This window comes from Aulonocara stuartgranti (genome assembly GCF_965226115.1).
Source record: "Aulonocara stuartgranti genome assembly, chromosome: 14".
Lineage (NCBI taxonomy): Eukaryota > Metazoa > Chordata > Actinopteri > Cichliformes > Cichlidae > Aulonocara > Aulonocara stuartgranti.
Window position 1 is genome coordinate 1,718,385 of NC_138950.1, and position 17,115 is coordinate 1,735,499.

At 48.1% G+C, this 17,115-nt stretch overlaps 1 protein-coding gene across 1 annotated transcript in view; it reads right to left on the minus strand.

Annotated features, from left to right (window-relative positions):
• Window positions 1-12,905, minus strand: part of plekhg2 (pleckstrin homology domain containing, family G (with RhoGef domain) member 2) — a 92,386-nt gene extending 79,481 nt beyond the window's left edge. Inside the window, exon 1 of the mRNA XM_082501621.1 lies at window positions 12,487-12,905. The gene's annotated coding sequence lies outside the window, so the exon portion shown is untranslated. The remainder of the gene's footprint in view (window positions 1-12,486) is intronic.
• Window positions 12,906-17,115: the final 4,210 nt, after the last annotated feature.

Sequence of the window (17,115 nt, forward strand, 5' to 3'; positions counted from 1 at the left end):
CAGGTCTGCTGCAGGTTGCTGGTCGAAACTCTTTCACTGTGTCAGAAACACCTGCAGGTTCTGCTTCATGTCCTAAAATCTAAAGAGGAACTTTCATCGTTCGTCGGACGAAAGCAGAAGAAAGTTTCTCCTCGAGTGGAAACAGTCGCTCAGCCACCGACAGCGAGGACGTGAGCCCGCCTTCCAACCTACAGCTGATCTGAGTTTAAACCGTTTGCTTCAAATTCAGAACTCAGGGGTTTGCAGCTCACTCTGATCAGGTTCATCATCACAGTAAAGACAAACACAATGAAATGGTTCATTAAAAACTGAAATATGACGCGCAGAGCTCAGTGAGGTGTTTGTGCAGTCACTGCGTCTGTGCAGCTCAACACGACGTTTCATCGTTTGTAAGGCAGGTGAGGATTTTTGGAGCGAACGAAGATCATTTGGAGCCCTGATCTCACCCCGGGCGCCGCGCCCCTCTGAAGCCTCTCGAGTAACTTGAAACCTTCCTCCTACTGAAGCACGTTCATGTGTAAGCTGTGCTGACTGTAGCAACAAATATTCACGAGACCAACTTCAACAAATATTTCATATTTTTCACATTTGATGTTTTTACTCAGGACGTTGTTGAGCATTAATGTGCAGGTTTGTAACTGGAGCTGACAAGAAGCCAGAACTCTTCCACACCAAAGACACAAACCTGACTGCAAATCTTACACAGCCCAGAGCTGCACGTGGCTCTGTGCTGCAGCGGACAGCACGCTGGGCTTCTGCTTCAACACAAGTGTTCAAAGTTTGAGTCCCTCCAGAGTTTATGAACTGCCTTTACCCCTTTTGTGTAATAACTCGCTGTATTGTCTTTGGGTGAAACTGAGAGGTGTGCAGGAAGGAAAGTGAAAGACGTGGGGCGGGTCCCAGTGTGCAGGACCTGAACACCATGATTGGAGAGTCTGAAGCAACAACGCTGCTCACTCAGTGAACCTGAGAGAAGACGCAGGACACGGTGTGATGGAGCAGCTCCAGCACTGTGGTTCTCACACACACGTACGTTTCCATCACTTTAGAGGACATTACATTGGCTGACGTTCGTTTCCCGGGTACGTTTATTCTTGTGCAATCAAAAAGCCATCATGAACAGAGCACACCGCTCACATCATCATTCTCACCTGTCTGTGCCCACAGGAACGATTTTGTGCCATCAGCAGTTTCTGGGACTGAAAATAAATAAAACCTAACCCTGCAGTTCCTCTAACGTCCACTGGGGGCTCCATCAGGGAGTCAGTCCCCATAGACGTTTACCGTCTGCTACACAAACTGCTTTGGTTATGGTTAGGGGCGTGGCCTCTTTGATTGACAGGTGGATGCTGCTTCACCTGAGCTGGAGCTGTGGGCCGTGTTTGTGCTGGTGGAGCCTTTTTAATGCAATTCTAACAACAGACAGACAAAGGTGGAGCTCGCACAGCACGACAAACACGCACACGTCTGTCAGTACCTGCAGCACTCAGCACACACTGCTGTGTGTGTGTGTGCACGCCAGCCTCATCAACACCTACCCAGGTATTTCCAGGTGCATCCGCTTTCAGACACACGTCATCACCACACACACACTCACACTTACAGCACGTGTGTGTGTGTCCACAAACATCAGCTCCATTAAATTAAACAGGCGTCAAACAGGATCCGGTTCCTCTGTCCGGCCGTCTCACTCCCACTGAGCGCTGGAAACGGCTTCAGCTCCCACAGCGCATTGCAGCGTTACAGACAGCGGGGTCAAAGGTCAGCGCATGTGGCTTCTTGCCAGTTCTTCAGCTCTGAATCCCGTTCCTGTTGCTTGGAGTTTGTTGTAGAAGCTGAATCAAAACACACACAGACAGCAGTGATGAATTAAACCCAGCCGCGTGCCAGTGGACCCGAGTGTCCTCCATGGTTGGATACGAGAGTGAAATCGTCACTAATCTGTGATCCAGCCGACGTGTTTGTGGGTTCGAGTCCCGCCGGCTGCTCTTTACAGATCCCTGAGTGCAGAGCCAACACGTGTGACTCCAAGTGCCTCCTGCTGTGAGAAAAGTACCCACAGCTCAGCGTGGGCGTGGGGCACAGACACTCCAGGGTTGGTGTTTTCTGTCTGTGAAAGACGCCCACAGCTGTGTGTGTCCCTGTGGAGCGCACTGTGGACTTTACAACCACATAATATTTGAAAAGACGTTTCTCAGGATCTCCAGATGAAACCAGTGACATATAAAATCGTGTCGTCTGCACGTTCACAGTCTCGTCGTTTCGTTCTTCACGCTGTGACAGCGGCTTCATCAGATCATGTTACACGTCCACAGGTGTGGACTCACAGCAGGAGACAGACGTTACCTGAAACAGGCTGACTCACTGCCAGAGCGCCCGTGTGGCTCTGTGGAGCACGAGGCAGGCAGAGGTTGTGGGTTCGACTCCCATATATGTTGCATGTATGCATCAACAGGAAGTTGTTCAAAGGTTGTGGGTTGAACTGGTGCATCTGTTATAAACAGCACACTGCTCTGTAATGAGTCTGCAGGCCTCAGAAGGAGAACGCTCCATATTACTGAGCGTCTACATTTTTCTGTGGACTTTGTGTTTATATGACATCACTGAGAGAGACACGCCTCCTGCTCAGTGTCGCTATTCACACTGACAGAAGTGATAAACCTCTCAGTCTGAAGCTTTCCTCAAACACACGCTACGTTTCGGACTCACTGCTGCCACCGCTCGCCACGCTGTTGTGTGATGCGTTCACTGCTGCTGGGACGCCACAGAAAAATTTCCATCCATCAGAACGGGAACGACTCACTCCCAACGGGATGAGTTAAGCCAATGTGTGGAGGAAGTGATTCAAAGGCTGCAGGTTTGAATCCCACCAGAGTCACAGTTTCCTGTACTACATGTTTCTTGTTACTAAAGAATAGAGCTGTTACAGTGAGTCCCAGGTGAGGGGCGGAGCTGGACGACCACAATGTGATCCAAAATAACTGTGAGAATGTGCAGGCCTGCTGTGAGGCAGAGATAAGGAGAGGCACAACGAGAAAGATTCAGACCAAAGAAACTCATCCAGGAGATGCAAAAGCAGCAAACTCAGGAAAACTGGTGAGTAGGGGTGAGTGGAGGCTCCGCCCCCTCTGTGGACCCCAAACTGGTTATGAAGAAACAGAAGGACGCTTCCACGAGATCCAAGAAGAACCAACGGTGCAAAACTACAAAGATGGACGAAAACCAACCTCAGAGACACACAACCAACGGCTGCTGCCCTGCTTCTGACCCACACACACACACGCACGCACGCACGGACGCACGCACGCACGCACGCACACACACGCACACACACCTATTGTGTTTAAGGAGGTGGTGGAAGAAAAGCCATGCAGGCAGAACACGCACATGGAGTCGTGACCATTCATTACCACTGTCAGAGCAGCGGGTACACTTCACACACAACCATGAAAAACACACACACACACACACACACACACACACACACACAGTGGTCCAAGCTAAACAATCACACTGACAGTGCATATAAACTTCCAGTAGTGCTGTGAGAAGCAGAGACACACAGGCGCCTTCTCTCTCTCTGTGTGTGTGTGTGTGTGTGTGTGTGTGTGTGTGTGTGCGCGCGTTGTCCTTCGCCACAGTGGAGCGTTGTTGTCGTGGTGATGAGACTGAGACTGGCAGCAGTGATTTGGGGGTTGAACTGTTTTCGTTCAAGCTCAGCAGGAACCAATCAGGCGTGTTTTTGATCTATTGGTTTGATTGGTCACAGATCTGTGAGGCAGGCGGGTGCAAGTCACAGCTGCCTGATCAATAAGTATCATAGATAAACATTTCATTGGTCACTTATTCACTACGGTGAGTCTAATGCGGATGATAATGTGTGGAAAACACTTGAAACTTGGAGGGTGTTTGATAAAACGTTCAGACTGTCCTCGTTTAACATTAGCATCACGCAGAGGTGGGGGGGAGGAGATGGGTGGGGCTCAGACGGCTCCGTGCGGAGGCAACGATGCAGTTAATGCGCTGGATCGCACAAAAGGAAACTCTGGAGGAACGAACACATTTATCGATCGGCTGACCGCTGAAGCTGCATTCTTTGTGGTGCCCAGCAGGGGTCGACTCTTCTGTTTGCATGTGCCTGCTGCTCACCTGATCTCTGAGCTCAGGAATCACTTCCCCGATGGCTTTGTGGTCGCAGTCACTAGTCACATGATGACGGTCAGAAAGCGTGATGAAGCAGGGGTGGGAGGGGCTACCCTATGACTGATGGATCATATTACAGTGAAATTTATGCACTAATTTTTGCATAAATGTGTCAAATCTATAGAAATGAAACAGTTTCTGTTTGTAGTCTGAGCGTTACTGACCAATCAGGTCTGAGCAGGTAGTCTGCATGCAGGTGTGCAGGCCACGTGGAAGCCTCACATGACTACCAGCTCCAGTCTGACGTGGATTCATGTGGTTTTTAGCTGTGAGCAGCTGAACCCGGGTATCTGCTGCCCACACCTGAAGGAGATTTGCCTCCAGACGCTAAATCGGCCGACAGCGCGGTGGGTCTGACATCACACTGCAGCAGTCAGCACAGAGCGTTTGTGTGTTTTTAACAGTGATGGTTAACGGTGACATCACAGGTACGGGAAGACGTCTGGCACAGAGTGCACGAACAAGCACAAGGAGACAACGTTGGTTTTATTAGCTTCTGACAGTCTTGTTATCCACTGGCTGCAACTTCCTTCTGGAGACCAAGTCAGCAGCCAGGCTTCTCCCAGATTGCACAACATCCTGTCAGCCAATCAGAGGCGCAGCACTGAGTGAACGCTCTCAGCTGCTGCCCGGGTTTCTTCTCCACTTGACCCCGTCTCTGTGGTTTCGCTCATAAAGCTCGAGCTGCTTTGCCTGTGGCCTAAAAGTTTCTTCCAGCGTACGAAGAGACGATAGTTTGGCTTTGCAAACATGGCCGCTTCTGTCTCTAAATAAACCGAGATGGTGACAAACCCAAGGCTTCAAACAGTAGTCCACACACTGTGTCTGTGTTTTATTCACGGCCTCTGCTGCGTGTACATGTGGGGAGGCCTCCTCATCCTCTAAACACGACACGCCGCAGTCTGACACCGCTTCCCTCTGTGGTCACCAGCCAAGGTTACTCCTGCCCAGATTCACAAACACAGTCACATCATCGCACAGTGCAGGACGACACTCCGTGTGTGGCCTCGCTGCGACTGACATCGAGCACACAATAACACTGTTGTCCTGCTGTTTCCTTTGTGCTCATAGCATCAACCAGCTCCACAGAAACACACACTGACACACAGAGGCGTGACTGACAGTTGTTTGGCGCAGGCAGTACAGATGTTTGCCGTGGTGCGTTTAAGGACACGGACAGGCAGCTTCACTTGACGTCGCACCGTCAGTGCCGTCTCCCACACAGCTCTGCGACTCGTACGTGCTGATGTTTGTTGATAGTTTATTTAAAATGTTCAAAGAGAAAATCAAAAAGAGGCCGAGAGGAAAAGCATCCAACCTTTCATCAAAGCACACGATTTTAACGTTTACTGCAAACAGACAAAGAAGATTTGCTGATGCAGCAGAATGAAGACCTGCAACATGCGAGCGCTGCGTATGCCATCCAAATTAGTGCACGCCTGGGCCGCCATCAGGTGTGAATGGCACGATGTTGTTCTGCTAATACGGTTAGCACTGTAACCTCGCAGCACGAAGGTGGTGAGTTTGACTCCACCATCAGGCCGGGGTCTGTGTGGAGTTTGCATCTTCTCTAGCTTAGCTGGAAACTCTAAATTGTCCATAGGTGCCTGTCTGTATCTCGCCCTCCTTCACATTTTCCATGCAGTGGACTGACTCTGGCCCCCAGGCCTTATGTTTGACACCCCTGTTCTAACCTGTCCTGCAAAGGTGCAGAAGAGAAGATGAATGAGGTCTCACAGTTGATACCAGCTTGGAGTCAGTTTTCGGTTTGTGCAGCAGCGATGTGTAAAGCCGTCCCGGCTCACCTGCACCACACGTCTGCAGTTTATGGTCAGGGCTCAGTGAGGTCCAGGTTTTGGTCTTCAGCCTCTCTCCACACATGAACCAGAGAGGTGGTGCCGACTCCGTGCAGCTCTAGGGCACGCAGGTTGTGGGTTTGAGTCCCACTGGAGTCGGTATTTAGCAGGGTTTTTCTTTTTTTTACCAAACAGTAGAAACCTACAAAGGAGGCTTTGTGCTCCAAACACCTTCGGATTGTCTGCGTTCAGCGTGTGGAACGTTTCTCGTGCTGGTAAAATGCAGCCTCAGTAAATCAGCCTGACCTGCCATCGCGCTGGCACAGGATGAAACCGCCCGGGATAGCGCTGCCTGTCAGGACAATAGATGTGAGCTGGCTGATGTAAGAGAAGAAGAATGGAGCAGAAATTCCTTCAGTGAAATTTCTCCAGAGGGGGACGTAAAGTCTGACTCAGAGCAGGGAGAGAAAGTGTGACCTCTGACCTCAGTCTGTTTGCACACTGCTAAATCTGGACGTTAGTGTTTGACTTGAGTTTGTTCCAGGTCTGTCCCGGCCTGTTTAAGGGATGGAAACATCTTTTTCAAGGGCTCATTTCTGGAATTTGACCTGACCTGAGAAAACCAGCAGTAAATAACCGACCTAACAGAGTTGGTCCTGAAACACGCTGGAAACAAAGTTCAGTCAAAATCGTAAAATACAGATCCGTCGGTCACAGGTGATGTCACAGCGCCATGCAAAAGGACAGCAGACTAACATCTGTCTGACCGCTGACTGTCACTGCAGCTGCGTTGGTGTACCAAACAAACGCTGGCTCGTTGGCTGAGAAAGGTTTCTGAAGTTTCAGTCGGATCAATTCGTCCAAACAAGTCGAGAAAAACGAGCACGGTCGCGACCTGATGCGTGACTTTCCATCTTGAACTGATAGAGCAGCTTTCACACGGCAGCTTGGCTTAAAGATGACGCAGGACGTGCTGCTTTCACCTTAATTAAGTCAGTCACACATTTCTAAACATGGCCTGGAGGAGCTGCATGCCCGACGCCGTCTGATGGGACATTAAACAGCCTCCGACCTGCCAGCTCCCAGCGCTAACTGCCTGTGAGAATAGCACACATATTTGCCTGCTTAGGTCACCTGTGCCTCCTGAGTGCTCTCCGGACAGCGCTCTCTCCTTCAGTACTGAGGAGGTGTCTGAAGCACACCTTTCCTGTTGAAACTATCCCGACCGGATTCTCCCAGCATGCATGAAAACAGCCAGCTTTCCCCAGTAGGTGATAAAGATCTGCAGCTGTTGCTCTGCGCTGGGAAGCAGAGCTTGCTGGTCCCGTGGTTAGCTATGAGAATATTTAAACAGATTTCAGGGAACACCACACATAAATGTACCGTTATTACTGTACAGCTTTTCAGCAGATTCCCAGAGGAAGGACTGCACTGAGAGCTCATCTGCAGCACCAGTATGGCTCTGTGGTGCAACGGGCATGGCGTTGGACTTCTACACGTTCATAGGAGAGGGCATTCAAGGTTGTGGGTTCGAGTCCCACCTGAGTTCAGGGTTGGCTTATGTGTTTTGGTGCTAAAACAAATATGATGTTTGTGGCTCTTCTGTAAAGCTTGTTGATCTGATCCCAAAGACAGAAACACTTACAGCTGACTCCGAGCACCAAACCCAGAAAGGCTCCACATCAAAAACAACAGGTTTCCAACCCGAGTTCATGTGTGAGGACATCGTCACTGAGCTTCACGTGCTTCACTGATGATCCAGGGAAGGCGCTCAAACACTGGCAAGCATCCCAGCTCTGCACACAGACAGACATTACAGGCGAGCAGGCTGCCCCCCTGCGTCTGTTTAGAGACCGTACCATTGTACGGTTGGTGCTGGTGACTACCTAGCCCCGGCACATGTATAGCCGTGGAGACCTTGCTTCTATGGCCTCTGAGTTGTGCGGTTAACCTCCGCTGGACCTGCCAGACGCACATTTGAAACTTCACAGACGCACAAACCAGTCAGCTGGAAGACTTCTGAGGGAAGTTTCAGAGTTTCATGTGCATGCACACATAAATGTAACATGACGTGAATAACTTCAGTCCAGCTTTAAATACTGAAAACACACCACACATGGCTGTGCTGTGGACACAGAGTGTGACTGTCAGTGGACGCCTGAAGCATCCAGGAGAGACTCTGTGTGTGAGTGGAAACCCCCCACATGTGTTTGTGCATGTTTGTGTGACTAATATCAGACGTGAGCCTGTGTGTGTGTGTGTGTGTGTGTGTTGGCATGAAACAGAATGACAGAGACAGTGTGTTTTACAGCACTGCTGGTGATTCACGCGCCTCCAGCACACCTGGTTTACACAATGAACACATTAGAGCTTTGTTTCTATTCGGCAGTGAAGTCAGCAAATACAAAATAACTTTAAAGACTCTTAATGCGAGTTTGTGCTTAAAGTGGATATGAAGCAAAGAACAGACTGGAAGCGTCTCAGTGCAGCCGGCTCAGAAAGGCTGACCGTTCTGGCTGCACGGCTGGTTGATCGGTGCGAGAGTTTCATGACTGGATCTACTGGCTTCGTAAATGTAAATTAGGATTACTGTAACTGTAACTGAATAGCAGCATCTATGTCTTTATGATCCAAACTTGTCTGAGTGTGAAATATTCTGACTTCCCATCTGTTTTCCATGGACACTGGCTCTGCTGTGCTGAGATCAGCAGCGTTCGTCTTTTCAGTGAATAATTGAAAACTGCAAGATCGTCCTTTGGGCCAAATCTGGACACACACATGTTCACCAGCTTATTAGTCTGTGACGATAACACAACAAGGTTGTGCGTTATACCTTTTTGTGTAATGGACACACTAACGCTCGAGTCGTCCGATTTCTCATCCGTGTGCTTGCATGTACATGTATGTGTGCTTTGTATTTTGTTTATGTTGTTTACTGTGTTGTTCTGAGGCTGGAAACACTGCGGTATACATCTGCCGCCGGAGCCTCACACACACACACACTGCTGTATGTCACAGTAGAGCCTCTGTCTAACCTCAGACGATGCTAAATCGTCGGACTAATTATTATAAACGACAAACACCGGTCACCAGGGAAACCATCCAACCACATCCCATAATTACACTGCACGGGCTCAATATTAAAACTGCTTCCAAATAGCTGAGATGGTTGGGGTGCGTTTGATTTCTGCTCGCCTGTGAAGTCAATGGTTCTTTGTGTTTTTCGGTGCCGCCCTCTGTTGCTGCTGCCTTTCTTTCACCTGTATAACCAGCTCAGGGTTGTATGGGTTAAAGTTCACTGTGGCTGATGCAGGAAACCTTCAACTTGAATCTGAGTGCTCAGGATACTCAAGACTGCAGCTTTGAAAACGATGGAAAAGCAGAGACAATTCACACCTCCTTAAAAAATCAACCAGGAGTAATTTAGAGCGACTTGATCCCGATGTTGGAAACGTGAACATGCAGGCTGCAGATTTTAGGTTACAAACATCAGCAAGTTTGGTTAAATCAGAAGGACCGTGTGCTTTTTGTTAAGTGACAGCAGCGTCACAAAGAGTAAAGAACCTCGGCTATCTGGTTTCTAACTTCTGACTTAATGTAGAGCGCAGACGTGCGTCTAGCTGGATTAGGTGAAAAAGGGACACTGGAGGGGGTTGATGGATCTTTAAATATTGACTCTGGTGGGATTCAGACCCACAACCTTCGAATTTGTTCAGTAGCAAGTCTCTAGAAGTTCAATGCACCACAGATCCTCGCACAACTGATGGGCAGACATAAAAGAACGACCCAGAGACAATGAACCATGTTGCTTGATGCAAAGCAGCCTGATTTTGGTTTTTCAGAGCCTTAAACTGATGCTACCAACAGACGCCGGCGTCCAGTTAGCCAAACGTGCATGTGTTTGGACAGTGGGAGGAAGCTGGAGAGCGCAGACAGAACCCACGCAGACATGTGGAGAACATGTGCTCCACACAGCCGACAGCATGTAAACATTAAACACCATATATGAGTGATAATAACACAGCGCTGCATTCTGCTGTAGCTTCTGTCAGCTGCGTCCTGTGAAAGCACCACTGTAGGTAACCAGCTAACCCCCGGTAGCTGGCTCTCTGAGCCGGTTTCAGCTGCTGCTCCAGAGAGAGACAGCGTCCAGCTCCAGCATTTTGGACTGCAGTGTGACAGGAGATCCTCTGTGGACCGCAGGGATCCTGCAGCAGGTGGAGAACTGGTTCATGTGCTGCTGGACCAAGAAGAAAGACCAGCAGCTGCAGACCAAGATCCACATCTATGACGACAGACTCACCGGAGAAGCAGCTGCTTACATCGCTCACGTTTTGAAAACAACTGTCATGAAATAATTAATAATATCGTTAATGAGTCAGTTTAAGGTGTTTGTGGCTCCATCACAGATCCAGGCTTCTTCTGTAGGACACACTGCAGGCCCATGATGTGACTCCAGACATGTCTTCACCTCCAAGACCACGTAACACCTCGACACGATGTCATCAGCATTCAAATATCGTCGGTGAAGGAGGCGGAGCCAGAACAAAAACAAGCACACAGACCAATCAAATGTATTCATGAAGAAAAGTTGAGTCTCACTGACTTTGCAGTTTGTCCACGGTCACCTCAGATGACCTCAAGTCAACCTGTCAACCACACACACACACTTACTTCTTTTAATGTCTTAGTGAGGACATCTGCTTGGCATAATGCTTTCCCAAGCTGCTAACCTTAACCATCAATGAATGCTAACCATAACCTAACCATAACCTAACTGTGACCCTGACACTAAGACCACATTTTGAGTCTCAAACATGTCTTCAAACTCGTGGGGACGGGCACTTTGTCCCCATATGTGACTGTTGGTCCCCACAAGTATAGTAGCATGACAATTTTTGGTCCCCACAAAGATATGTAGACATGGTATACACACACACACACACACACACACACACAAATATAAATAAACCAATGAGAGGTCTGTGAGGCCGGTTCAGAAAGCGCGTGTGTGTTTGTTTCTTGACAAAGAGGCCTATTAGTAAGATCGATGCTCAGGAGCTGTCATCTGCCTGCCAACACACACACTAACACACACACTAACACACACACTAACACACACACTAACACACACAATTATAATTCCATTAGGGTTTTTCTAAGGCAGTAATCGAAGGGCCTTGTTGGCTGATATTCAGAGATGTAATCCCCACGGATTCAGCTTACACACACACACACACACACACACACACACACACACACACACACACACACACACTGATGGTGAGAGCAGATTTCACTGATTGTGTGCGATGTGATGAAGAGTCAGAGAACCTGACATTAAATTCATTTATATAAAAGTGTGCGTCTCGCACTCTTCAGACAAAAAACAGCGAGCTTGAGTCTGATTTCAGGGGTCACATGACCACTAACCACTTCTGCTGACAGTAATGGAGCATTATAATCAGCTGACTCTACAGTGTGGCCCTCTTTCCTGTACTTTCAAAATAAGAGCAAGGAGCTTGCCAGTAACTAAACAACACTATAGTGAACTCACTAATATGCCAAACATGGAGGTGTTTCAAATCTGTGGGTCTATTTTCTGCAGTGGAGTGATTCAGATGTGAAGCTTTACATCATAATAAACTACAGCTCGCTGTGTGTTGACTCAGTAACAGGTAAAATGCTTATCAGCCTGGACAGGACTGATGACAACCTGCAGCTCAGACCTCAGCGAGCTTCACGTATCAGAGACAAACCATGAAGTTTGTTTTTCATATGAGCGTTTGAGAGACGAGACGGCAGATCAGATTGAAACACTTGTTCCTTCGACATGCAGAGTAACACAAGCTCAGACAGGCGGCCTGTGAACAGATGCAGCGGCAGCAGAAAGTTTAAAGGGTTAAACTGCGCACTGAGAGCCAAGAGTCCTCCTGCTGCCCTCTACAGGCCGCCGCGCAAATTACAAGCATTAACACTGAAGCGCTGGCCGGTGCAGCTGTTTGTTTGTTTGTCTCTTTAAAGCAGAGGTCAGAGGTCACCTCATCTAAAGGTTCATCCTCCGGGAGCAGCAGTGGGATCATTTCATATTCACGTCATCAGATCTAGATTTTCTTTGGTTTTTTGGTCCAGATGAAATGTTGTAAAGTTGATTAGCGTAATTAATCATCAATCAGCTGTTTAATGATTATCGATTGCTAATTACATTTAAACAAATGAGTATGAAATGATACGGATATTAATTAAAGTAATTACTGGTATTTTTATCATCATAATAAACAGGGTCATAGTTTAATATGGTGCGTGTAACACAGCTGTACTTCACCGTGATTCGGGCACGCGCACAGACTTTACGAGAGTCTGGCACTGGACCTGGGCACGCGCTGGAATGACTGGCGCTTTTATTGTGTTAAATTACGAACAGGCGTCTTTTATTTTGTAAAATAACCTCTGCTTGCTGCAAAGCAAAGAAACAGCGTGAGGGTACCTCGGAGGCATGAAGGTCCAGCAGCCGGTGAGACCCCGCTGAGCTCCGCTCGTCCCTCCCTCCCTCGGTCGGTCTTTCTCCGGTGTTCCTGCTGCTTACACGGCCGCTCCGGACGCATTGGATCTGCCAGCCTCCAGCAGCTTCCTCCACCTCCTCCTTCAAGCACAGTCAAAGCGAGTTTCCCAACACGGTTTAACGGCAATGCTGGCGGCGCTCCGGAGCCTCACTGACCTACTTGGCCAAGTTTTACACACCAAAAAGCGAAAAAAAAATCAAAGACACAATCCAGCATATGTCCGGCCGGGACCGATCCCCGCGTCCACTTCACAGGTCACAGCGCAGGCCACGGGAGGTGAGAGGTGCGATCCGCTAGTTTGGAGATGAGCTCCGGGCGGCGCGCAGTCAGCTCGACCCCAACTGCTGCTGGACCGAGGAGGAGGAGAGAGAGGGGGAGGCAGGGAGGGAGAGAGGGAGGTCCGAAAACCATGGGAGAGAGAGAGAGAGAGCGTCCAGCTGTTTACAGCAGAACAAAACTCTTTCTAAGAAGCAGCTTCAGTCTGGAATGTGCCTCTAATCCCAGAGATTTACCCGTTTGGACCAGAAATTCTTTGATGGTGACATTTGGAAAGAAAGCGAGCTTCCAGTTACCCCTGAGCTGCTTCACAGCAGAGTTCAGAGGTTATTCTGCAAAAAGGTGTGCAAAAGTATGACTGATAGCACGATTTATGACAGATGTCCTACAGAAAGACCACGAAGGGACAAAAAATGACAATAAACAGCAGAAAAAGCTCCCAAATGAAACAAAAGAAGGTGCAAAACCATAAAAATGAGCAAAGGAGACAAGAAATGGTCCCAAAGGAGCATGAAACATGCAGAGTGACTGAAAATGACTACAGAACGACACAAAACTATCCACATGAGACACACATTACTACACACACACACAAAACAAGTATTTAAAGTGAGACGTAAAAGTACCACAGAGGCATAAAAGGACAGCAGAGACACAAAAAGATCCATAAAATGCTCCGAACACGACACGAAAGCACAGAAAGACTCAGTTCCTTCTTTGGTGAGGAAACACTGAGAGTCACGCAGCGTCCACACACAGACGTGACAAATGCAACAACACATTCAGCTGAACATTTACACACGACCTGTGTGTGCGTGTGCTCGGAAACAAAAGACTTTCACATAATCATGAGAAAAATCACAAGTTTACCACAGACGAGTGGGTAAAAGAGCAGCTCAGGTCATTTCTGGATTTTCCATAGTTCATAACTCCTGCTGACTGCAGTCTACACCAACAAAGACATGAACAACACACATGGAAACACTGGAAATCCCTTTTGCCACAACATCGTGAACGATCCAGATGTGCAGATGTTGATGACACAAGCTTCACCTGAGCCCAGCTCACGCGTGGAAAACATGAACTGTTTTGTAATTGTGTTTGTGTCTGTCAGTCAGACAGTCTACAGGCGGTCACCGTGGTAACCATAGGTGTAAATCGCCTCATCTTCAGGCAGGGCGATGAGAGCAGCGAGGCCGGCCCTGTTCCCCCCTGCAGGGCAGCTTGTCAGGGGCAGGATGTGACTGAGGAGCAGCTCATTGGATGCTGGAGGTGGTGGAAATGAGCCTCCAGGTGTTTTCCCTGTAAAACTGCACAGAGAGTGAATCAGCTCTCAGATGTGCGTTACACACACACTCATGTGACACATGCAGGCCTCATATGGAAGCACTTTGTGTCATTTTTCAGACGTCTGAGCGGCGATTCATAACGATTACAGCTGCGGGAATAAACATCCTCGGGTGACTCTGGGATTCATTCCTGAGGACTTAGTTTAGTGAGAGATTTTATACTAATCACTGAATGCAAGTCATTAAAATCAACGAAAATCAATATGTAAATATTTTTGTGCTTGTGCATGTTTTTCTGTTGAAAGCCGCACGCAGAGCAGCGCTTGAGTTTTAAAGGGCTGAGTCAAACCATCAGCATCATTCTGCCCTGCAGCCACTACAAGCACCAAAGGCTGCAGTTCCTCTGACGTCCAGCAGGGGCAGCGGTGAGTCCGTCTCTGCAGACTCACATGTTAATACTTTTCAGCACAAATAAACAAGTTCACACAAACTTTTTAATTTTTACTATAACTCACATGTTTGAAACCTAAGGTTTGCATTATTGTTCAGGAGTGGGGGGGTCGACAGTCGGATGGTGCTGCCGATGCAGACGCTGTACCGGTCTGTCGTGGTGAAGATCTCGATTTAAAGGTCTTTCTCCATCCCTACCCCACCAATGGTCACGAGCTCTGGGTAGTGACCAAGAGCTTCTTTTGAAGGGGGCTGGCCTCTCCCTTAGAAATAAGCGATGAGGAGTTTGACCATCCGGGGCTCAGAGTAGAGCCGCTGCTCCTCCACATCGAAAGGAGCCCGTTGAGCTGGTTCAGGCATCTGACAAGGAGTGAGGTGTTCCGGGCATGCCCCACTGGGAGGAGGCCCAGGGCAGACTCGGGACACGCTGGAGAGATTATATCTCGTGTCTATAGCTCGTGTTTTAAAAGTCATCCAGCAGACCGGACTGGTGTCACAGTGGGACTGATTCTGGCCCCTGGGCCTCATCTTTAATACGCCTGCTCTAAAGCATGCAGAACTAAAACATAATCTATAAACATCGTGTCATATACAGTGACTGGTTTGGCACTGCCGATGGAGACCACAAACTCATCAGTAAAGTGTTTACAGAGGTCATAGGTCAGGTAAACCATGGGCTAATTCAGTGGTGGGCAATCTCAGTCCACGAGGGCCGGTGTCCTGCAGGTTTTAGATCTCACCCTGGGTCAACACACCTGAATCACATGATTAGTTCATTACCAGGCCTCTGGAGGACTTCAGGACATGTTGACGAGCTAATTTAGCCATTTAAATCAGCTGTGATGGTTCGAGGACACTAAAACCTGCAGGGACACTGGCCCTCGTGGACTGAGATTGCCCACCCGTGGGCTAATTACTTCATTGACTTCCAAACAACCAGAGGAGTCGCCCCCTGCTGGACAGAAGAAAGACTGCAGGTGTTGATCTGAAATACTTTGAAATGTGCAACAGAAGCTAATATTAGCTTAGAAATGACAGTCTTCATGAAGTGTTCCTGAATATCGTGTGACTGGGTTATGATGACAGATGCAGTAAATATGTGGTGGGTTTATATTTAATTTAAATCCACGGCTGCTGGAAAGTTTGTGAATTTCCCTAAAAATGTACTCGTTGTTGTTAAATTATTGGTGATGTAGAAGAAACAGACGTTTGTTACCACATCTGTTCCCTCTGAAGGACCAGGCAGAGATTTATACTGGACAAACACAACCCGAGGATACACACACACACACACTGGAATGCTGTCTGAAAAACAGAAGCAGATGTAAGAAAGTGTGAACACTAAAAATATATAGACACACACACACAGTGGGGGTAAACAGAGCTGGTCGGCTGGCACCGTCCTGTCACTGTTATTCCAAACTCAGACATTCCACAACTCACTTTCCTCCCAACAATTACCCTCCAGACTGTGTGTGTGTGTGTGTGTGCACGCAAGCAGCAGAGGTCAGGAGGTCATCGGCAAACAAAAGGAAAAGGACGACGGCTCTAAACTCTGACACTCGGGGTCCTTTCAGCAGCCCTGACGGTTCGAACACAAACAGGAAGTGAAAACGTGTTTTATGATTCAGTTTCACACAGTAAGGCGGGCTGACTGCACACACCTGGATGTCTTATTTTACACCTGGATGTTGCCGGTTTGGTGCTCAGTCTGAAGAAAGTTACAGCTGAGCACGGTGAATCGATCGATGTCTCCAGTTTTAAAATCTGTGCTCTCGACACAGGCCGAATAAAAGCGACCCTGTAGCATTTAGCACTGTCTCCACTGCTGCACAAACTTCTGCCTATGAAATATTAGCATGAAGAATGTGAGCCCAAAACCTACAACAGCCAGCAGTGACTCTGTCCCCACAGACTCAGACATGTTAACACGTTGCAGAAATAATCATATTTGTGATTCAAAGTCTTAAAACTTATTTTCTTTATTCTTGCTGTAAATTTTCAACAAAGTCCAAATCCAGAAAAATCTGTCGTTTATTAACAGTCATCTGTGTCCCTGGTCACTCCTGGTTTTAGTTGCACTGTTGTTTCTGGAGCCAGAAGTGATAGAATTTAGAAACGTGCTAGCAGCTAATACAAGCTAACGCATAGCTAGGCGCATGCTAATCAGCAACACCCAAATACAATCAGAGAATTTCACATTGACTGGAGCTCACACGTCACGGTTAAATTGTTACTAAATTAACCTCACAGTCGTCAAATTATTGATCAGATGATGTCATTAAAAAGGCTCCAACAGCACAAACACAGGCCGGACGTCGCTGAGGTGAAGCCTAGCAGACAGCTAGCAGCTACAGCTAATGTCGATTTTATGAAGTGGGAATTATTTTTGTATCAGGCTGTAAACATGTTTATTTCTGCTGTAAAGTTGGACTCTGTAACATGCCAGTCTGTGGGGTCTGACTCACCGCTGGAGCCTCAACTGCCCATTAGAGGAAGTTCAGTTTTAGTACTTCCTTGTTGGTTGCAAAGTCACAC